This window comes from Spermophilus citellus, assembly GCF_964194105.1.
Source record: "Spermophilus citellus genome assembly, chromosome: X".
Lineage (NCBI taxonomy): Eukaryota > Metazoa > Chordata > Mammalia > Rodentia > Sciuridae > Spermophilus > Spermophilus citellus.
The window spans coordinates 58534361-58545580 of record NC_138190.1 but is presented as its reverse complement, the minus strand read 5'-3'; positions in this window follow the sequence as shown (position 1 = coordinate 58545580).

Below are 11220 nucleotides of genomic sequence, written 5' to 3'. Positions count from 1 at the left end.
GAAGCTAGCACGTACCGTGTTGGATTTAGAGTTCCAAATACATCTATCAATATAGGAGAAAACAGTGTGAAACGCCAAAATTCAAACTGTTACTAGAAACGAACGCTTCAACATAGAAGAACGAAATTTGGGGAACCAAGTGGGCCTAGTGTACTGATCATTACCTCAAGGTATCATCCAGTTTGGGTGAAAAAATATTTGCTGAGATTTGTGGAGACTCTTAATTTTTGGAAGCTTGGCAACCCCTTTCAATGAAAGTGTTTCTCGCCAGTCACAGCTTAGGGCTACATCAAGAGGAAACATAACATAGAGAGAGAACGTGAAACTACTTTATTGTGTGAAGTTTCTAGAAGCTAGCACGTACCGTGTTGGATTTAGAGTTCCAAATACATCTATCAATATAGGAGAAAACAGTGTGAAACGCCAAAATTCAAACTGTTACTGGAAACGAACGCTTCAACATAGACGAACGAAATTTGGGGAACCAAGTGGGCTTAGTGTACTGATCATTACCTGAAAGTATCATCCAGTTTGGGTGAAAAAATATTTGCTGAGATTTCTGGAGACTCGTAATTTTTGGAAGCTTGGCAACCCCATTCAATGAAAGTGTTTCTCGCCAGTCACTGCTTAGGGCTACATCAAGAGGAAACATAACATAGAGAGAGAACGTGAAACTACTTTACTGTGTGAAGTTTCAAGAAGCTAGCACATACCGTGTTGGATTTAGAGTTCCAAATACATCTATCAATATAGGAGAAAACAGTGTGAAATGACAAAATTCAAACTGTTACTAGAAACGAACGCTTCAACATAGAAGAACGAAATTTGGGGAACCAAGTGGGCCTAGTGTACTGATCATTACCTGAAGGTATCATCCAGTTTGGGTGAAAAAATATTTGCTGTGATTTCTGGAGATTCTTAATTTTTGGAAGCTTCGCAACCCCTTTCAATGAAAGTGTTTCTCGCCAGTCACTGCTTAGGGCTACATCAAGAGGAAACATAACATAGAGAGAGAACGTGAAACTACTTTACTGTGTGAAGTTTCAAGAAGCTAGCACAAACCGTGTTGGATTTAGAGTTCCAAATACATCTATCAATATAGGAGAAAACAGTGTGAAATGCCAAAATTCAAACTGTTACTGGAAACGAACGCTTCAACATAGAAGAACGAAATGTGGGGAACCAAGTGGGCTTAGTGTACTGATCATTACCTGAAAGTATCATCCAGTTTGGGTGAAAAAATATTTGCTGAGATTTCTGGAGACTCGTAATTTTTGGAAGCTTGGCAACCCCTTTCAATGAAAGTGTTTCTCGCCAGTCACTGCTTACGGCTACATCAAGAGGAAACATAACATAGAGAGAGAACGTGAAACTAGTTTACTGTGTGAAGTTTCAAGAAGATAGCACATACCGTGTTGGATTTAGAGTTCCAAATACATCTATCAATATAGGAGAAAACAGTGTGAAACGCCAAAATTCAAACTGTTACTAGAAACGAACGCTTCAACATAGAAGAACGAAACTTGGGGAACCAAGTGGGCCTAGTGTACTGATCATTACCTGAAGGTATCATCCAGTTTGGGTGAAAAAATATTTGCTGAGATTTCTGGAGATTCTTAATTTTTGGAAGCTTGGCATCCCCTTTCAATGAAAGTGTTTCTCGCCAGTCACTGCTTAGGGCTACATCAAGAGGAAACAAAACATAGAGACAGAAGTTGAAACAACTTTATTGTGTCAAGTTTCAAGGAGCTAGCACAAACCGTGTTGGATTTAGAGTTCCAAATACATCTATCAATATAGGAGAAAACAGTGTGAAACGCCAAAATTCAAACTGTTACTGGAAACGAACGCTTCAACATAGAAGAACGAAATTTGGGGAACCAAGTGGGCTTAGTGTACTGATCATTACCTGAAGGTATCATCCAGTTTGGGTGAAAAAATATTTGCTGAGATTTCTGGAGATACTTAATTTTTGGAAGCTTGGCAACCCCTTTCAATGAAAGTGTTTCTCGCCAGTCACTGCTTAGGGCTACATCAAGAGGAAACATAACATAGAGAGAGAACGTGAAACTACTGTATTGTGTGAAGTTTCAAGAAGCTAGCACATACCATGTTGGATTTAGAGTTCCAAATACATCTATCAATATAAGAGAAAACAGTGTGAAACGCCAAAATTCAAACTGTTACTAGAAACGAACGCTTCAAAATAGAAGAACGAAATTTGGGGAACCAAGTGGGACTAGTGTACTGATCATTACCTGAAGGTATCATCCAGTTTGGGTGAAAAAATATTTGCTGAGATTTGTGGAGACTCTTAATTTTTGGAAGCTTGGCAACCCCTTTCAATGAAAGTGTTTCTCGCCAGTCACAGCTTAGGGCTACATCAAGAGGAAACATAACATAGAGAGAGAACGTGAAACTACTTTATTGTGTGAAGTTTCTAGAAGCTAGCACGTACCGTGTTGGATTTAGAGTTCCAAATACATCTATCAATATAGGAGAAAACAGTGTGAAACGCCAAAATTCAAACTGTTACTGGAAACGAACGCTTCAACATAGAAGAATGAAATTTGGGGAACGAAGTGGGCTTAGAGTACTGATCATTACCTGAAAGTATCATCCAGTTTGGGTGAAAAAATATTTGCTGAGATTTCTGGAGACTCGTAATTTTTGGAAGCTTGGCAACCCCATTCAATGAAAGTGTTTCTCGCCAGTCACTGCTTAGGGCTACATCAAGAGGAAACATAACATAGAGAGAGAACGTGAAACTACTGTATTGTGTGAAGTTTCAAGAAGCTAGCACATACCGTGTTGGATTTAGAGTTCCAAATACATCTATCAATATAGGAGAAAACAGTGTGAAACGCCAAAATTCAAACTGTTACTAGAAACGAACGCTTCAACATAGAAGAACGAAATTTGGGGAACCAAGTGGGCCTAGTGTACTGATCATTACCTGAAGGTATCATCCAGTTTGGGTGAAAAAATATTTGCTGTGATTTCTGGAGATTCTTAATTTTTGGAAGCTTGGTAACCCCTTTCAATGAAAGTGTTTCTCGCCAGTCACTGCTTAGGGCTACATCAAGAGGAAACATAACATAGAGAGAGAACGTGAAACTACTTTACTGTGTGAAGTTTCAAGAAGCTAGCACAAACCGTGTTGGATTTAGAGTTCCAAATACATCTATCAATATAGGAGAAAACAGTGTGAAACGCCAAAATTCAAACTGTTACTGGAAACGAACGCTTCAACATAGAAGAACGAAATTTGGGGAACCAAGTGGGCTTAGTGTTCTGATCATTACCTGAAAGTATCATCCAGTTTGGGTGAAAAAATATTTGCTGAGATTTCTGGAGACTCGTAATTTTTGGAAGCTTGGCAACCCCTTTCAATGAAAGTGTTTCTCGCCAGTCACTGCTTAGGGCTACATCAAGAGGAAACAAAACATAGAGACAGAAGTTGAAACTACTTTATTGTGTCAAGTTTCAAGGAGCTAGCACAAACCGTGTTGGATTTAGAGTTCCAAATACATCTATCAATATAGGAGAAAACACTGTGAAACGACAAAATTCAAACTGTTACTGGAAACGAACGCTTCAACATAGAAGAACGAAATTTGGGGAACCAAGTGGGCTTAGTGTACTGATCATTACCTGAAGGTATCATCCAGTTTGGGTGAAAAAATATTTGCTGAGATTTCTGGAGATACTTAATTTTTGGAAGCTTGGCAACCCCATTCAATGAAAGTGTTTCTCGCCAGTCACTGCTTAGGGCTACATCAAGAGGAAACATAACATAGAGAGAGAACGTGAAACTACTGTATTGTGTGAAGTTTCAAGAAGCTAGCACATACCATGTTGGATTTAGAGTTCCAGATACATCTATCAATATAGGAGAAAACAGTGTGAAACGCCAAAATTCAAACTGTTACTAGAAACGAACGCTTCAACATAGAAGAACGAAATTTGGGGAACCAAGTGGGCCTAGTGTACTGATCATTACCTGAAGGTATCATCCAGTTTGGGTGAAAAAATATTTGCTGAGATTTCTGGAGACTCGTAATTTTTGGAAGCTTGGCAACCCCTTTCAATGAAAGTGTTTCTCGCCAGTCACTGCTTAGGGCTACATCAAGAGGAAACATAACATAGAGAGAGAACGTGAAAATACTTTACTGTGTGAAGTTTCAAGAAGCTAGCACAAACTGTGTTGGATTTAGAGTTCCAAATACATCTATCAATATAGGAGAAAACAGTGTGAAACGCCAAAATTCAAACTGTTACTGGAAACGAACGCTTCAACATAGAAGAACGAAATTTGGGGAACCAAGTGGGCTTAGTGTACTGATCATTACCTGAAAGTATCATCCAGTTTGGGTGAAAAAATATTTGCTGAGATTTCTGGAGACTCGTAATTTTTGGAAGCTTGGCAACCCCTTTCAATGAAAGTGTTTCTCGCCAGTCACTGCTTAGGGCTACATCAAGAGGAAACAAAACATAGAGACAGAAGTTGAAACTACTTTATTGTGTCAAGTTTCAAGGAGCTAGCACAAACCGTGTTGGATTTAGAGTTCCAAATACATCTATCAATATAGGAGAAAACAGTGTGAAACGCCAAAATTCAAACTGTTACTGGAAACGAACGCTTCAACATAGAAGAACGAAATTTGGGGAACCAAGTGGGCTTAGTGTACTGATCATTACCTGAAGGTATCATCCACTTTGGGTGAAAAAATATTTGCTGAGATTTCTGGAGATACTTAATTTTTGGAAGCTTGGCAACCCCTTTCAATGAAAGTGTTTCTCGCCAGTCACTGCTTAGGGCTACATCAAGAGGAAACATAACATAGAGAGAGAACGTGAAACTACTTTATTGTGTGAAGTTTCTAGAAGCTAGCACGTACCGTGTTGGATTTAGAGTTCCAAATACATCTATCAATATAGGAGAAAACAGTGTGAAACGCCAAAATTCAAACTGTTACTAGAAACGAACGCTTCAACATAGAAGAACGAAATTTGGGGAACCAAGTGGGCCTAGTGTACTGATCATTACCTGAAGGTATCATCCAGTTTGGGTGAAAAAATATTTGCTGAGATTTGTGGAGACTCTTAATTTTTGGAAGCTTGGCAACCCCTTTCAATGAAAGTGTTTCTCGCCAGTCACAGCTTAGGGCTACATCAAGAGGAAACATAACATAGAGAGAGAACGTGAAACTACTTTATTGTGTGAAGTTTCTAGAAGCTAGCACGTACCGTGTTGGATTTAGAGTTCCAAATACATCTATCAATATAGGAGAAAACAGTGTGAAACGCCAAAATTCAAACTGTTACTGGAAACGAACGCTTCAACATAGACGAACGAAATTTGGGGAACCAAGTGGGCTTAGTGTACTGATCATTACCTGAAAGTATCATCCAGTTTGGGTGAAAAAATATTTGCTGAGATTTCTGGAGACTCGTAATTTTTGGAAGCTTGGCAACCCCATTCAATGAAAGTGTTTCTCGCCAGTCACTGCTTAGGGCTACATCAAGAGGAAACATAACATAGAGAGAGAACGTGAAACTACTTTACTGTGTGAAGTTTCAAGAAGCTAGCACATACCGTGTTGGATTTAGAGTTCCAAATACATCTATCAATATAGGAGAAAACAGTGTGAAACGACAAAATTCAAACTGTTACTAGAAACGAACGCTTCAACATAGAAGAACGAAATTTGGGGAACCAAGTGGGCCTAGTGTACTGATCATTACCTGAAGGTATCATCCAGTTTGGGTGAAAAAATATTTGCTGTGATTTCTGGAGATTCTTAATTTTTGGAAGCTTCGCAACCCCTTTCAATGAAAGTGTTTCTCGCCAGTCACTGCTTAGGGCTACATCAAGAGGAAACATAACATAGAGAGAGAACGTGAAACTACTTTACTGTGTGAAGTTTCAAGAAGCTAGCACAAACCGTGTTGGATTTAGAGTTCCAAATACATCTATCAATATAGGAGAAAACAGTGTGAAATGCCAAAATTCAAACTGTTACTGGAAACGAACGCTTCAACATAGAAGAACGAAATGTGGGGAACCAAGTGGGCTTAGTGTACTGATCATTACCTGAAAGTATCATCCAGTTTGGGTGAAAAAATATTTGCTGAGATTTCTGGAGACTCGTAATTTTTGGAAGCTTGGCAACCCCTTTCAATGAAAGTGTTTCTCGCCAGTCACTGCTTACGGCTACATCAAGAGGAAACATAACATAGAGAGAGAACGTGAAACTAGTTTACTGTGTGAAGTTTCAAGAAGATAGCACATACCGTGTTGGATTTAGAGTTCCAAATACATCTATCAATATAGGAGAAAACAGTGTGAAACGCCAAAATTCAAACTGTTACTAGAAACGAACGCTTCAACATAGAAGAACGAAACTTGGGGAACCAAGTGGGCCTAGTGTACTGATCATTACCTGAAGGTATCATCCAGTTTGGGTGAAAAAATATTTGCTGAGATTTCTGGAGATTCTTAATTTTTGGAAGCTTGGCATCCCATTTCAATGAAAGTGTTTCTCGCCAGTCACTGCTTAGGGCTACATCAAGAGGAAACAAAACATAGAGACAGAAGTTGAAACAACTTTATTGTGTCAAGTTTCAAGGAGCTAGCACAAACCGTGTTGGATTTAGAGTTCCAAATACATCTATCAATATAGGAGAAAACAGTGTGAAACGCCAAAATTCAAACTGTTACTGGAAACGAACGCTTCAACATAGACGAACGAAATTTGGGGAACCAAGTGGGCTTAGTGTACTGATCATTACCTGAAAGTATCATCCAGTTTGGGTGAAAAAATATTTGCTGAGATTTCTGGAGACTCGTAATTTTTGGAAGCTTGGCAACCCCATTCAATGAAAGTGTTTCTCGCCAGTCACTGCTTAGGGCTACATCAAGAGGAAACATAACATAGAGAGAGAACGTGAAACTACTTTACTGTGTGAAGTTTCAAGAAGCTAGCACATACCGTGTTGGATTTAGAGTTCCAAATACATCTATCAATATAGGAGAAAACAGTGTGAAACGACAAAATTCAAACTGTTACTAGAAACGAACGCTTCAACATAGAAGAACGAAATTTGGGGAACCAAGTGGGCCTAGTGTACTGATCATTACCTGAAGGTATCATCCAGTTTGGGTGAAAAAATATTTGCTGTGATTTCTGGAGATTCTTAATTTTTGGAAGCTTCGCAACCCCTTTCAATGAAAGTGTTTCTCGCCAGTCACTGCTTAGGGCTACATCAAGAGGAAACATAACATAGAGAGAGAACGTGAAACTACTTTACTGTGTGAAGTTTCAAGAAGCTAGCACAAACCGTGTTGGATTTAGAGTTCCAAATACATCTATCAATATAGGAGAAAACAGTGTGAAATGCCAAAATTCAAACTGTTACTGGAAACGAACGCTTCAACATAGAAGAACGAAATGTGGGGAACCAAGTGGGCTTAGTGTACTGATCATTACCTGAAAGTATCATCCAGTTTGGGTGAAAAAATATTTGCTGAGATTTCTGGAGACTCGTAATTTTTGGAAGCTTGGCAACCCCTTTCAATGAAAGTGTTTCTCGCCAGTCACTGCTTACGGCTACATCAAGAGGAAACATAACATAGAGAGAGAACGTGAAACTAGTTTACTGTGTGAAGTTTCAAGAAGATAGCACATACCGTGTTGGATTTAGAGTTCCAAATACATCTATCAATATAGGAGAAAACAGTGTGAAACGCCAAAATTCAAACTGTTACTAGAAACGAACGCTTCAACATAGAAGAACGAAACTTGGGGAACCAAGTGGGCCTAGTGTACTGATCATTACCTGAAGGTATCATCCAGTTTGGGTGAAAAAATATTTGCTGAGATTTCTGGAGATTCTTAATTTTTGGAAGCTTGGCATCCCCTTTCAATGAAAGTGTTTCTCGCCAGTCACTGCTTAGGGCTACATCAAGAGGAAACAAAACATAGAGACAGAAGTTGAAACAACTTTATTGTGTCAAGTTTCAAGGAGCTAGCACAAACCGTGTTGGATTTAGAGTTCCAAATACATCTATCAATATAGGAGAAAACAGTGTGAAACGCCAAAATTCAAACTGTTACTGGAAACGAACGCTTCAACATAGAAGAACGAAATTTGGGGAACCAAGTGGGCTTAGTGTACTGATCATTACCTGAAGGTATCATCCAGTTTGGGTGAAAAAATATTTGCTGAGATTTCTGGAGATACTTAATTTTTGGAAGCTTGGCAACCCCTTTCAATGAAAGTGTTTCTCGCCAGTCACTGCTTAGGGCTACATCAAGAGGAAACATAACATAGAGAGAGAACGTGAAACTACTGTATTGTGTGAAGTTTCAAGAAGCTAGCACATACCATGTTGGATTTAGAGTTCCAAATACATCTATCAATATAAGAGAAAACAGTGTGAAACGCCAAAATTCAAACTGTTACTAGAAACGAACGCTTCAACATAGAAGAACGAAATTTGGGGAACCAAGTGGGACTAGTGTACTGATCATTACCTGAAGGTATCATCCAGTTTGGGTGAAAAAATATTTGCTGAGATTTGTGGAGACTCTTAATTTTTGGAAGCTTGGCAACCCCTTTCAATGAAAGTGTTTCTCGCCAGTCACAGCTTAGGGCTACATCAAGAGGAAACATAACATAGAGAGAGAACGTGAAACTACTTTATTGTGTGAAGTTTCTAGAAGCTAGCACGTACCGTGTTGGATTTAGAGTTCCAAATACATCTATCAATATAGGAGAAAACAGTGTGAAACGCCAAAATTCAAACTGTTACTGGAAACGAACGCTTCAACATAGAAGAATGAAATTTGGGGAACGAAGTGGGCTTAGAGTACTGATCATTACCTGAAAGTATCGTCCAGTTTGGGTGAAAAAATATTTGCTGAGATTTCTGGAGACTCGTAATTTTTGGAAGCTTGGCAACCCCATTCAATGAAAGTGTTTCTCGCCAGTCACTGCTTAGGGCTACATCAAGAGGAAACATAACATAGAGAGAGAACGTGAAACTACTGTATTGTGTGAAGTTTCAAGAAGCTAGCACATACCGTGTTGGATTTAGAGTTCCAAATACATCTATCAATATAGGAGAAAACAGTGTGAAACGCCAAAATTCAAACTGTTACTAGAAACGAACGCTTCAACATAGAAGAACGAAATTTGGGGAACCAAGTGGGCCTAGTGTACTGATCATTACCTGAAGGTATCATCCAGTTTGGGTGAAAAAATATTTGCTGTGATTTCTGGAGATTCTTAATTTTTGGAAGCTTGGTAACCCCTTTCAATGAAAGTGTTTCTCGCCAGTCACTGCTTAGGGCTACATCAAGAGGAAACATAACATAGAGAGAGAACGTGAAACTACTTTACTGTGTGAAGTTTCAAGAAGCTAGCACAAACCGTGTTGGATTTAGAGTTCCAAATACATCTATCAATATAGGAGAAAACAGTGTGAAACGACAAAATTCAAACTGTTACTGGAAACGAACGCTTCAACATAGAAGAACGAAATGTGGGGAACCAAGTGGGCTTAGTGTACTGATCATTACCTGAAAGTATCATCCAGTTTGGGTGAAAAAATATTTGCTGAGATTTCTGGAGACTCGTAATTTTTGGAAGCTTGGCAACCCCTTTCAATGGAAGTGTTTCTCGCCAGTCACTGCTTAGGGCTACATCAAGAGGAAACATAACATAGAGAGAGAACGTGAAACTAGTTTACTGTGTGAAGTTTCAAGAAGATAGCACATACCGTGTTGGATTTAGAGTTCCAAATACATCTATCAATATAGGAGAAAACAGTGTGAAACGCCAAAATTCAAAGTGTTACTGGAAACGAACGCTTCAACATAGAAGAACGAAATTTGGGGAACCAAGTGGGCTTAGTATACTGATCATTACCTGAAAGTATCATCCAGTTTGGGTGAAAAAATATTTGCTGAGATTTCTGGAGATACTTAATTTTTGGAAGCTTGGCAACCCCTTTCAATGAAAGTGTTTCTCGCCAGTCACTGCTTAGGGCTACATCAAGAGGAAACATAACATAGAGAGAGAACATGAAACTACTTTACTGTGTGAAGTTTCAAGAAGCTAGCACATACCGTGTTGGATTTAGAGTTCCCAATACATCTATCAATATAGGAGAAAACAGTGTGAAACGCCAAAATTCAAACTGTTACTGGAAAAGAACGCTTCAACATAGAAGAACGAAATTTGGGGAACCAAGTGGGCTTAGTGTACTGATCATTACCAAAAGGTATCATCCAGTTTGGGTGAAAAAATATTTGCTGAGATTTCTGGAGACTCTTAATTTTTGGAAGCTTGGCAACCCCTTTCAATGAAATTGTTTCTCGCCAGTCACTGCTTAGGGCTACATCAAGAGGAAACATAACATAGAGAGAGAACGTGAAAATACTTTACTGTGTGAAGTTTCAAGAAGCTAGCACAAACCGTGTTGGATTTAGAGTTCCAAATACATCTATCAATATAGGAGAAAACAGTGTGAAACGCCAAAATTCAAACTGTTACTGGAAACGAACGCTTCAACATAGAAGAACGAAATTTGGGGAACCAAGTGGGCTTAGTGTACTGATCATTACCTGAAAGTATCATCCAGTTTAGGTGAAAAAATATTTGCTGAGATTTCTGGAGACTCGTAATTTTTGGAAGCTTGGCAACCCCTTTCAATGAAAGTGTTTCTCGCCAGTCACTGCTTAGGGCTACATCAAGAGGAAACAAAACATAGAGACAGAAGTTGAAACTACTTTATTGTGTCAAGTTTCAAGGAGCTAGCACAAACCGTGTTGAATTTAGAGTTCCAAATACATCTATCAATATTGGAGAAAACAGTGTGAAACGCCAAAATTCAAACTGTTACTGGAAACGAACGCTTCAACATAGAAGAACAAAATTTGGGGAACCAAGTGGGCTTAGTGTACTGATCATTACCTGAAAGTATCATCCAGTTTGGGTGAAAAAATATTTGCTGAGATTTCTGGAGACTCGTAATTTTTGGAAGCTTGGCAACCCCTTTCAATGAAAGTGTTTCTCGCCAGTCACTGCTTAGAGCTACATCAAGAGGAAACATAACATAGAGAGAGAACGTGAAACTACTTTACTGTGTGAAGTTTCAAGAAGCTAGCACAAACCGTGTTGAATTTAGAGTTCCAAATACATCTACCAATA